The 13,008-nt window shown below is 37.7% G+C and overlaps 1 non-coding gene across 1 annotated transcript; it reads right to left on the bottom strand.

Annotated features, from left to right (window-relative positions):
- Positions 1-3,041: 3,041 nt before the first annotated feature.
- On the bottom strand, positions 3,042-3,148 carry LOC112061982 (U6 spliceosomal RNA). The gene has a single exon (XR_002890477.1). It is a non-coding gene; the product is annotated as a U6 spliceosomal RNA (small nuclear RNA).
- Positions 3,149-13,008: the final 9,860 nt, after the last annotated feature.

The raw sequence follows: 13,008 nt of genomic DNA, 5'->3' as shown, positions 1-13,008 counted from the left end.
GTGCTGTCTCCCAGTACCATGTTTTCTTTATGACACCAGTCACATTTTTGTTTTAGTTTGTTTATTGTCTCTTACCAATTTAGACTGTTAGCTCCACAAGTGCAGTGATTCTGTACCTGCCCCAGTACGTGGCACAGAACAAATATATAACATATTTGTGGAAGGAAGAAAGGAAAGGGGGGAAATAGAGAAGGAACCTCTTCTGATAATTCAGTAAAGAAGATTAAGTTTTTAAAAATAAACTTCTAATTTTAAAATAGTTTTAGATTTACAGAATCATTGTGAATATAGTACAGAAAGTTCCATATATTCCCCCCACCCCAGCTTCCCCTATTATTAACATCTTACATTAGTATAGTACATTTGTATCATTGAATGGACCAATATTGGTCTATTTTTATTAACTAGAGAACATATTTTATTCTGATTTACTCAGTTTTCCTCAAACATCATTTTCTGTTCCAGGATCCCATCGAGCATACCATATTACACTTGATAAACATGTCTCCTTAGGCTCCTCTTGGTTGTGACAATTTCTTTGATTGTTATTGTTTTTAATAATCTTGACAGTTTTGAGGATCACTGGCTAGGTATTTTATAGAGTTTCCTCAACTCGGATTTGTCTGGTATTTTTCTAATGATGAGACTGGAATGTGTTTGGGGGAGGAAGATCACAGGTGTAAAGTGCCATTCTCATTACATCTGATCACAGGTACATACTATCAATATGACTTATCACTGTGGATGTTAATCTTGATCACTTGGCTGGAGATAGTGTTTGTCATGTCTCCCCACTGTAAACTACTCTTTTCCCCCTCTTTTTCTATAAGGTTCTCTTTGAAAGAAAGTAACTACATGTACCCCAAATTTAAGGAGTGGGGAGTTATGCTTCATCTCCTTAAGGGGGTACATCTACATATTTGGGGGTGTTTTTTTTGCATTTTTCAAGATATTTGTCTATTTGTGCCCCATTTATTTACTTATTCAGTCTTTTATTTATATCAGCATTGACTCATGAATATTTATTTTGTACTCTGGGTTATAATCTAATAATACTTTCTGTGGACCAAATTGTGTCCCCACAATTCATATGTTAAAGCTCTAAACCACAATGTAATGGTATTTGGAGATGTGCCTTTGGGAATTAATTAGGTTTAGATGAGGTCACAAATGTGGGGACCTCATGATGGGATTAATGGTCTTATAAGGAGAGACACCAGAGAGCTCTCTCTGTCTGTCTCTGTCTCCCTCTGCCAAGTGAGGGCACAGCAACCATCTGCAGGCCAGGAAGAGGGCCCTCACTGGGGAAAGGAATTAGTCAACACCTTGATCTTGGACTTCCCAGCTTCCAGAATTGTAAGAAATAAATTACTATTTATTTCTGTTTAAGCCACCCAGTTTATGTTATTTTATTATAGCAGTACAAGCTAATACACTATTTCATTTTTTTGCTGAAATTATTCTACATTTGGCCACTGGAAGCTCTTTAAGCTGTCTTCTGTATCCTTCTGATATACTCCTGTCATTGTGAGTTTGTTTTATTTTGTTTTGAATGCTAACTTTCTGGAACTACAAGATGCTCCAAGCTCATTTGGTATATTTCTTGCCCCAGTCCTAGAATCAGTCATTTCTCCAAGGTCCTGATTTTTTTAATTGGACAACAGTATTAAAAACCAAGATCTACAGCTTGGTGCTTTGTGACCACCTAGAGGGGTGGGATAGGGAGGGTGGGAGGGAGACGCAAGAGGGAGGGGATATCAGGATATATGTATACGTATGGCTGATTCACTTTGTTCTACAGCAGAAACTAACACAACACTGTAAAGCAATTATACTCCAATAAATATGTTAAAAAAAGAGATTGAAATAAAATAAAATAAGTCAGAGAAAGACAAAAAAAATTTAGAAATAAAGGTCTTAAATTTAAAAAAAAAAAAAAAGAACAAAAAAACAAAACCAAGATCTAGTGCTAAGTGTGCTCACTGCTACTGGGATGTCATCATTTCTAAGCCTTTTTGTCTGATGGAACAAGGAAATATATGCACATACTAACCTGTGTATATACATATATCCATAAATATTTCTAGATGTAAACATCTGTATCAATATTAAGTTAAACATAAGTTTATACATTGTCTCCAACTCTAATTTATTACCCCCTTGTAGAATACCCCTACTCCTTTCCTTGAGTATCTGTAATCTTCCACTCTGATAGAGAGAAACCTGGCATTTGTCATCTGCCATCTGTTTACTTAATTGTTCAATTCTGGTATATATGTATAACAGTATCAAAATTGTAGGCCTTTATCTTTATGGGAAACAACCTTATTAACTAGAGTATATCAAAGAGTGTTCTGCCTATGTTTTCCTCTAGGAGTTTTATAATATCTAGCCTTACATTTAGGTCTTTAATCCATTTTGAGTTTATTTTTGTGTATGGTATTAGAGAATGTTTTGCAATATCTTTTTGGATCCGTCTCCTAGAGTAATGGAAATAAAAACAAAAATAAACAAATGGAACCTCATTAAACTTAAAAAGTTTTGCAGAGCAAAGGAAGCCATAAACAAAATTAAAGACAAAATATAGAATGGGAGAAAATATTTGCAGATGATACGACCGACAAGGGATTAATTTCTTAAATATACAAAGCTCATGCAGCTCAATATTAAAAAACAAACAGCCCCATCAAAGAAATGGGCAGAAGATCCAAATAGGCATTTCCCCAAACAAGACATAAATGGCCAAAAGGCACATGAAGAGACGCTCAACATTGCTAATTATTAGAGAAATGAAAATCAAAACTACAATAAGGGATCACCTCACACTTGTCAGAATAACCATCATCAAAAAGTCTACAAATAATAAATGCTGGAGAGGGTCTGGAGAAAGTGGAACCCTCCTATGCTGTTGGTGAAAATGTAAATTGATACAGCTACTATGGAGAACAGTATGAGGTTCCTTAAAAAACTAAAAATAGAGCTACCATATGATCCTGCACTTAACTATAATCCTAACTTTTTGCCTGTCTTCTCACTGCCTCTAAAATATGGAATGTTTCACAGATTTACATTCCATCGTTGTGCAGAGGTCATGCTAAATCTTCACTGTGTCATTCTGAATTTTGCGTATACTGGATTCGTTGCTAATGAATCCAGATAAATGTAATTAAACTGCTCATCTCCATGATTTGTTCCTATTCTCTGCTATTTGTTTTCTGGAAACTGCCTAAAAAATTCAAGAAGTCTCCAGAGATGTCAAGATAAGAGTAGTAGTTTTACTCATTTAATTTCTCCCTTTCTTAGGTATTTGACTGCCACAAAGAACAAGGGAGGGTAGTGCAGAGAAAAAGTACAGAGACATTATTCTGATTTTGTGGCGTTGGGCAAACAGGCCCATATTTCCTTCTGACAGCTCCCTGGCTATTGGTATCTAACCTCTTGGGGCTAGGAGGTTAGTGGAAAGTTCAACATTATCCTGAAAAGGTTAGAACATCAATAGTTTCTAGAACTGAGTTGATTCTAATCTCCACTCACCTTAACCTTCTCAAGCCCCACTTTTCTTATCAGTGATGAATAGGTAGCAATAGTAACTACTCATGGGCTTGCTTTGAATCCTAAATAAGATAATGGTTCTGATGCTCTTAGCATAGAGCATTCAGTAAGCCCTCAGTACATTAAGTATCGTTAGGTATTGTTATTATTAATAATATTATTTTATTTATGGAATTAAGTATATTAAAATTATGATAAATTTGATGAAGGATGGTAAAGGGAGCAATGAAAGATTACAGAAGGACTTGGTCTAGTCTGGGGATTTGGGGAAAGTTTCTATGAAGAAAGGACATGTAATCTGAGACCTGAACATTCACTAATTCTCAAATAGTAAACAGAGTGGAGAAAGGATTTCATAGACCCACATCTGTGAAGCCTTCCTGAGTGAAAGAGCTTGTAGAACCAATCAAAAGAAATTGGAGATGTAGCATGTCAAGTAAGGAAGAGAATATCCAGCAAAAGGGTCTGCGAGGCTGATAGGGTCCCAGATGACTAGGTTCTACAGGCCACATTGAAGGTTTTGAATTTTTATCTCCAGTACTGAGGAGAGGACTGAAGGGTTACTAACCGGTTGGGACATAGTGAAAATTTCTTCTTTAGCCAAAATCATGCTGGCTGATTTCTGGGAATAGATTGGACGGAGTGAGAGTGGGAGGGAAAAGCAGGTCCAACTGTCCATTGAGAGATGATGGTGGCTTTGACTGGAGTGGTGGTGTTGATGGAGAGAAGTAGAGTTGTTTCCATTGTGGGTTGGAAGTTGAGTCAAGTTTTGGAGTACAGTCATAAGAGGATTAAAAAATACTTCAGTTAACTGGGAAAATCTAATGACATTGAAAATGTAGAAACAATTGGTTTTATTATGTGGAACTTCAGCAAATGGAGACAAGATCATGGAGTGGGAATTCTGGGTGGAGGGGGCATGGTCAACTCACCATTAGGAAGTGTGTGTTTCAGAATTAGAGATACACACAGTGGAGCAAGTTGCTGGATGGATAGTGAGTTCCCTGTCACCAGAGAGTTTAAGAGGATGAGTGATCACTATTAGAGAACTCTAAAAGATGTTTCTGAGTACACTTTTAATTTAAAATATTAAGATGCCATAATACATAAGAACAAACAATTTTATAAATGACTAACAATTAAGATTGTGGTGTGCAGTCTATAACAGGTGTAGTTTTCATTTAAAGTTATTCGAGATTCATCAGGTTCACATCACAGATATAGTTTTATCTTTAGAACCTTTGACATAAATCCAAAATCAGCCATGAGTTGCATGCAATTATGTATTTAATTTGCTTTGAATATTTATACTTTGAAAATTAAGTTCCAAAAGAATTAGAGAACAAATTCAATTTCCTGTTTTCTTTGTTTCCCATTTTCTTCAGGAAATTGATTCAATGGACACCTAAAGGCAAAAGTGTTCTTAATAATCATGTATGACTCAGCAGATCCAGCTCAGAGCCAATCGCTAGTAATGGTATAGAGCCTTTGAAATATAAGACAGCTAATGATAGAGGTCACTATACTCATTCTTAATTTTAAACTAGGTGTTGTATCCAGTCACATATATCTTCTTTCTTCTTCCACCTTACTATCTTCTCATTTTTACTTTCTATATCCTTGTCAGGTAGAGCTCACAGTTTGTTTTTCTAATGTACAGTATTTTTCCTTTTTTCCTGTTTGTTCATATGGTGTACAAGTACATTTTGTCACTGGAACTTTTCTTTCCTAGCAGGAAATTTTTTAAATTGGGAGAATAACTTAGTAACCCTGAAGAGTTTGGGGCAGAAAAATAGAATAGATTTTGTTGCTCTGCCCCACACCAGCATTACTATTTTTACCTTCCTGTACACTGTTAAGAGAGTCTGTTTACTTTTTAAAAAGGAAGAACATTTCCCTCTATGCTCAAAATATTCCAATTGCCTAATTTTTTTCTATCCATGCCTGGTTGCATAAGCTGTCTGGCACATTGTTTCAGAGGCAATCATAATGACTAACAAAATGCTATCAGCTAGTTCTAAGCACAAGTAGGTCTTTACATTTTTCACCCTACATTTAACTCTTTGTTTCTTAAAACATGAAATGAATACAGCTGGACATTGTATTCCTCTAATTGCTTCCATCTGGTCTCTCAGAGCAGAATGGGGACAAAGTAGGTAGAGTGAGTGGAACATTCCAGAACATGATTTTATGCTTATTTGATTAGAGAATCATTAAAGCATTGGGTTGCTGTTAAGAATTTCTCTGAAATATCTAAGCAGGGAGGCATTTCAAAGCAATGAGGTAAATTGGGACTTCTGGTAGGAAATGTACCTGGGATTCCCAAAATGTGTGGCCAAATATTTTAGGTTATGGAAGGTTAATTCTTAGATGTTAGGCTTTCATTCATTCATTTATTTATTCCTTCACTGAGTACCCATCAGGACCCATATTCCATTTTACATCCTGGTGAGATTATGGTGAAGGAGATACAGGTACTTCATCTCAAGAAGTTTCCATGTCTAATGGTGAAAGAGATCGTTGCAATACAAAAATTATAGTAGTTTTAAGTATTTTAATATAGACAGTGCAAAGAGAACATATAAAAGTGGGACAGTAAGTATATCTGAGGGTGGGGTGGTCCAAGAAGACTTCCTTGTGGAGACTTGGAAAAGAGTGGTAAGCAAATAAGGGATATGATTTGGGAAATGGTAGATACAATCAGCACAAAACAGATTTAAGCAGAGGGAATAAAATGACTATGAAATGGTGGCATAGGACAGTCATGGGCTGTTTGGGAAAGAATAGGTAGGAGCATTTGGTGTGTTGCTGATGGGGAGGGAGAAGGGGTGAGGCTGTGGAGGGAGCTAAGGGCCAGTTCAGGAGGGGCTTGTATGGCATGCTGGGAGTTTTAATTTTGTCTTTGTGGGCCGTGAGGAGAAATTGAAGAATTCTGAGCAGAGGAGTGATGTCGTCAGCTTTGGAATATTTTTATGGTAGCAGTTTACAGTATGGATCAGAGGTAAACAAAAGACATGCCTGTCATCTAGGACACTATTTATATGGTCTAAGCAAGTGATAATGAAGTAGACCAATATCCATGGGATTAGAGGAGAAGGATATGGATTGAAGAAATATTTAGGAGGTAGAAGCCATGGAACTTGGTGTTAGTTGAATGAGGAAGGGTATGGAAGAGAAACAAAATTGTGGATTTTCTTTTTTAATTTATTAAGCTTTTACAATGTGCCAGCACTTTTCAGGGAAGGCTTCATTTAATCACCAAACCAGCTTGATGTGGTAGATACTATTGTTACTGAAAGTAGGGTCTGGTTACCTGTCACTCTGAAGCCAATAAAGAGGCAAGGGGTGGAAAAGAAAGTTTGCTTTATTTTGGAGGTGAGCAACTGGAAGAGAGGGTGGACTCCTGTCCAAAGGCCGACTCCCCCCACTGACAATCAGGGGGCAAGAGCTTTTATAGGTGGAGGGAGGGGGCTACATGCAGAAACAGCACAGTCAGCTCTGTCAGTCATCTTAAAATTCGTCATGCAGTGGTCTGATCAGTGTCATCTTGATTGTTTTAAGTACAGTTAGTCTTTAGTTCCAGGGTTGGTTGGTTCCCATTTCTTTGAGGCCAGTTCTCAGAATTGTGGCAGCTATGTCATGGCTACAGTCTGGTCATCATGTAGCTAAAATCTTCCACCTGGTGGGGGTTTCAGTATCTATAAGACAGCTCAAAGGATATGGCTCAGAATATTATCTGTAACCCTTGATGAGAAACTAAAGGTCCTTGACCAAACTATCATTATTTGGTCTCGTTTGACTGTTTTCCTTTGTTTTTGATTTTCTCACTTCTCTGATTAAACTTATTGTTTGGCTAAAGTTTTTTCACAGACAAAATGCAGGCTGAGGGACCTGCTGTATTTCAATCCTCCCTTTTCTTTGATACTCCTCAATCTTGAGGAGGGACAGGTATAGAACAAGAAAGGGAATAAAGTTTCGAATAGAGAGGTTAATAATAAACTTGGCAGAGGAACTCAGTTTTAGTTCCATTTCTTTTTCAATTTTCCCCAACTCTTGAGGGAATGGGGCTGGGCTGATGAGTGCTCTGGGTACTTCCTGCTGAAGTGGGGCTCAGTCCTGACTAATTTTGGGACTGGACACAGAGTTGGAAATAATCTCAGGTTCCAAGCTTATCATTAATATTTTGTATTATGAAAACATTACCTCTCTCTTTGACTACTTTGTCATAGTACCTGGACATTTGATAATTAGTAGGCATATTACAATGAGGATAATAATTAAATTGCATCCTTGTATTATTCTCTGAATGTGTCAATATTTTTTCCCTTAATGGTTAAAGCAGTTGTACAGTGTATGTTTAATAGGCCACAGACAAGCTGTTTTGGTTAGACTAAAGTTCAAATTAAATCATATATAAGCCAGAATGACTTTCCCATACTTCAATATGTAAAATTTTCTTCCATCATTTTCCCCTTCTAATTGCAAATCTTTCCATAGAAAGCATTGGTAATCAATATATTTTTCCAACATTGCCAGAGTGGTTCAGTTTCCTGCCCTGGGTCTGTTCATGTCCCTCAGTGCTAGGCCTACGGTTTTGTTTATATATTTGCCTAGTCATCCATGTTGGGGGGAAACTAATCAGACATAACAAGTATAGAGGTATGATGATGGGGAAATATTTTATAGGCTATACATTTTATCACTTATACCCAATTGTCACACAAACATTGTACATGTGCTTCAAGCAGCGTAAACTTTAAGCCAGCAGTGATACACATCATAATTAGTTATATTCTGTGACAACTTCACTAGACAATTTTTTTCCATCCTAAATATTGGCATCAATAATATGGTTAAAAGCAAAATAATAATTTTCTATTGAAATTCTTTAAATTTTTAACTCAGTTTAGCAGTATGATTTGAAAGTTATCAAAAATCTGTATTTGTTTAATAACTTTTAGAACATTAATATTAATGACATTTACCTATTCAGTATAACCTAAGAATGTTTATCATTATTATTTGACAATGTTTTCCATGTAACTTAACGTACCACATAATCCTAGTTACTTTAATGTTTCTTTTGAGATGGCTCAGGGGCCTTCAGGAATACTCAAAGTTAGTTAGAGAAGAAACTTACAATTTGTTATCAAAAGCACCTTAATATTCCAGGAACACTTTGTTTTCTTAACAGAGAGAGAAAACCAAATTCCAGTCCTGTACCAGCTTCTTATTAATAACAAAATTCATTTATCTAATTAAATTCAATCTAATCTTAATCCTGACAACGTACAAAATTCTTTTCTCAAAGTTCCTTGTTTACAAACATTTTATCACTTTCTGGATCCATATTAACTAGTCCCTTATTTTCCCCATATATAAGCAGCCAGCTCCAGGACAAAATTTTCTCCTTTTTTTCCTCTACAAAAATATCTCCAGTCTTTATATCTTTTCTTACCAACAACACATATCTTATTTGCTTTATACACTGAACTGTTTCCCTTACGATTTTAGTATCTTTAATTACATATTATGATTTTTTCACCTTTAAAAGACCTTAACAAAACCAAGAGACAAGTAATTGAACTATTAGACCAGCTTTTTCTGATTGGCAAACTTAAGACCATATTCCATAACCTCTAAAAACATACATTTTTCTCATAGCACAGTTTCTCTTTAATGTGGAATGAGATGCGTGTTTAGTGAACCCAAACATCTTTTAAAGTTCTACTAATTAACCCAATGCTCAAGTTTCAGGCAACGTGGGCTGTGTTTGTATTTCAAGGACATGATAAGAGTTAACTTCAAGCTTTCTCTTAGGCCTACATTTATTCTTTCGGTCAGAATTCTGAAAACAGTATTTTATCAAGCTGGCTTTCTCCAACTGCATATGCAAAAAGAACCAGTTTTGGAGCTTTAAAAGAATTTCATTTTAACCAATTTTCTCTGGAGTCTGAAGAATACTGTTGCCATACATTGTTTAAAAATTATCTTCCTTTTTCTTTAGTCATAATTTCTTAGCTAAAATTTTTCTAATGAATTGAACCTGAATTTCCCATTTTACAAAAGACAACAATGATACCAATCACATAAATGGAATATACACTCACACACCAGAAGACAGAACTGTCACAAATCTCCCAAGAGGATGACCCATAAGGAGTCCCAAACAAACACTTTTCCAACACAAATGGTCCTCAATGTCAGACACACATCAGAACCAATTGACAAAATGCTCAAATGACACTCAGTGCTCACAAATGGTCCTCAAAGTCAGACACACATAAGAACTAACTAGCAAAATGCCCAATAGCACTTCGTGCTCAAAAGAGAAGTTAGCCCAGGTGCACACCAGTGGACTTACTTGGTCCTGGAGCTCATCAGCTCATCCAGAAGCATCTTTCTGTTCCACCAAGGAAAAGCATCAGTTGGCAGGCAATGTCGAGCAGGGGAGAAACAGGGAGGATCCCCAAAACAAATGGTTTCGGCAGCTGCTAGGAACATCTCCCCAAAATCCCCTCTCAGGGCCAGTAAGCCATGAGCAGCGGTCTCCTCTCAGCCATCCCAGAGCATTGTCATGGCTGCAGCTCTGCTCGGAAAACCCCAGGATCCAGATATCGCTAGAGCACAGCAGCCCCACGTTGGGTGCCAAAAAACTGTAACCGAAAGTGGGGGTCCAGCTGCTCGCCGCTCTGAAGCCAATAAAGAGGCAAAGCTGGTGGGAAGGAAAGTTTGTTTTATTTCAGAGACTGGCAACTGGGGGTGGGGGCACTCCTGTCGAAAGGCCGACTGCCCCCACTGATAATCCATGGGCAAGAGCTTTTCTAGACAGAGCGGGGGGGCTACATGCAGAAACAGCACAGGCAGCTCTGACAGTCATCTTGGAATTGGTCATCGGTGGTCTGATCAGCATCATCTTGATTGTTTTAGGTACAGTTAATCTTCAGTTCCAGGATTGGTTTGCTCCTATTTCTTTGAGGCCAATTCTTGGAATTGTGGCAGCTTATGTCATGGCTACAGTCTGGTCATCATGTAGTTAACTTTTTCCACCTGGTGGGGTTTCAATATCTACAGAACAGCTCACAGGATAAGGCTCAATATTATCTATAGCCTTTGAGGAGGAACTAAAAGTCCTTGAGTTTGCTTAATAACTAAACTATTATTATTTAGTCTTGTGGGACTGTTTTCCTTTGTTTCTACATTTTCTGACTTCTCTGATTAAACTTATTGTTTGGCTAAAGTTTTTTCACAGACAAAAGTTAGGCTGAGAACATGGAGGGGAAGGACCATCTTTCACTATGATTATCCCATTTTATAGTTGGGCTCTCTGAAACTTAGAAGCTAAATCTTGCCCAAGATCAGGGTTAATCAAGAGTAAGCCGGGATTTAACCCCCAGCAGTCTGAACCCAGGGCCTGCAGGCTTAATTATGAAGGTAAACTGCATCTTCCAGGTGGTTCCTTTTCCCTTCATGGCCAATAGAAGATGAGGAGAAACTGTAGGAGAAGAGATGACTAAATGACAGAACAGAGGCTATTCTGGCTCCCACTTAACATCATATGTAACTACATAATTTGTAAAACCAACTTGCATTGCCTTTTGGTTAAAAAAAAAAAAAAAGAAAGCTTATCTGATAATTCAACTGATATTACCTTGAATCAGTTTAAATATCTGCTGACTAAGAATTGAGATTATCTGCACTCATGAAAGACTTGTATGCTGGGGTTTTTTGTTCACATGATAGTCATAACCAACACTAGGTCAGCGAGGCATTTTTAACATCTTTAACCCCTTTTGCTAATTAAGTGAAGGTAGTTGAAGAACCTGATTTCATTATAAAATGAAATTCAACACTCAACTTCTTTTGTGATTTTGAGCAAAAGTAAGAAGCTTTAATACAGATATGTCATTGCCACAAAAGACGGCTTCACATGCTATGACCAATGCACAGGGCCCCTGCACTCAGAATGGCCCTGTGCTTGCGGTTTAAGGCTCTGCATTTGAGGTCATGAAATTCTTAATAATTTCATCTTTGACTCTGTGTATTGGAAGTGAAGTCTGATAGGACAGGGAGCACGTGTGTTGGGGGCTTGGACCCTAGCTCATGCGTGGTCCCTCCAGCGCCCACCCTCCTGGGCTTAGATTCTCAGCCATCTGTTCCCAGCCCCCTGGGCCTCTGCCTGGCCTCCAGCTCCATCTCCCCATCCCTGTCTGATTACTGCTGCTGCCCTCTACCTGGTATGGTGATTGGGTGTGTCAGCAGGGGAGACCTGTGTTTCACCTTTACTCTCCTCCACCTGTAAGGTAGGAATGTAGGTGAAGAGAAGGTCAGGGTGGAGCTTGTGCCCTGCATTGTGACATCTTGGGGTGGGGCAAAGAAGAGGCCATCCCTGACCGGGCTGGAGCACCATGGTCTGTTTGGTGGGCAGTTCAGTGGTGGCTTCTTGCCCACGTCCTGCAGGCATGGAGGTTGCAATCTCTTGGGGCTCTCTCATCTACCTCCAGTTGGGATGCTGGAATGTGGGAAGGGAAGATTGACTTCCCCACTCCCTGATGGGGCGCCACATTTTTATTTTCCATGGGCCACCCCACAGATTATGTAGCTGACACTGTGTCCACTATCTCTTGCCTTACTTTGTATATAATAAATGCATTGACTGATCTTTGTTAAATATGAATTCAGCAAATGTAGAAGTGCCTGTCATAACCATGTGCTAGCCCACTTCTTTAGGACTTAAAAAGAAATAGCATATAGATAAAGCATGAAATGATAAAATAATGACTTAAAATCTGATTATAATGTGTACAGTTTACTCATGGTTAATAAACTTGGGAAACTTGAGAAAGAACAATTAAAAAATTAACAAGTTAGAGTTTTATTTTGACTTCTGTTATGAAGAGTAATTGTGCGTAATAATTCTTAAATCTTGCCTGGAGACATCAGTACAGGTGAAAGTTGTATTAACTATGGGTTGTGAAATCAAAGATGTGAAAATTAGATCTTTTTCTCAAAGTCCAAATAAGTTAAATTTTATTGAGAAGTACTCATGACTTCACTGTTTGAGAATTTGAATTTTAAAAATAGACAAAATATAATAGTGAGTGCCAAAAGTATTTAAAGCATGATAAGCAATGGTCTTGATAATGTGTTCCACAGCCATCTAAAATAGCCTTCTCATAGGGTTTAGCTGTGACAAGAACAATCCTCCCTTTAGTAGGATGTCTGGTGTTCCCTACCTCCAGAATCACAGAAAATATTACCATGCAATGTGCCGAACTTGCTACTTAAAAAAGAATTACTACACACATCTTAAACCTCTAAGTAACTGGGTCGAGTTTTATTTTTGTGATGTCATGTTTTGTAAGACTCTCACTAATCAAGTTGTGTTGATTTTGCCCCCAGACAGCTGGAAAAGGCCAGTAAGTGTGACCTCCAGAATCCTTCCTTCCTTTTGGT

Source organism: Physeter macrocephalus, chromosome 1 (genome assembly GCF_002837175.3).
Source record: "Physeter macrocephalus isolate SW-GA chromosome 1, ASM283717v5, whole genome shotgun sequence".
NCBI classification, from domain to species: Eukaryota; Metazoa; Chordata; class Mammalia; order Artiodactyla; family Physeteridae; genus Physeter; species Physeter macrocephalus.
This window is presented reverse-complemented; position numbering and strand designations above follow the sequence as displayed.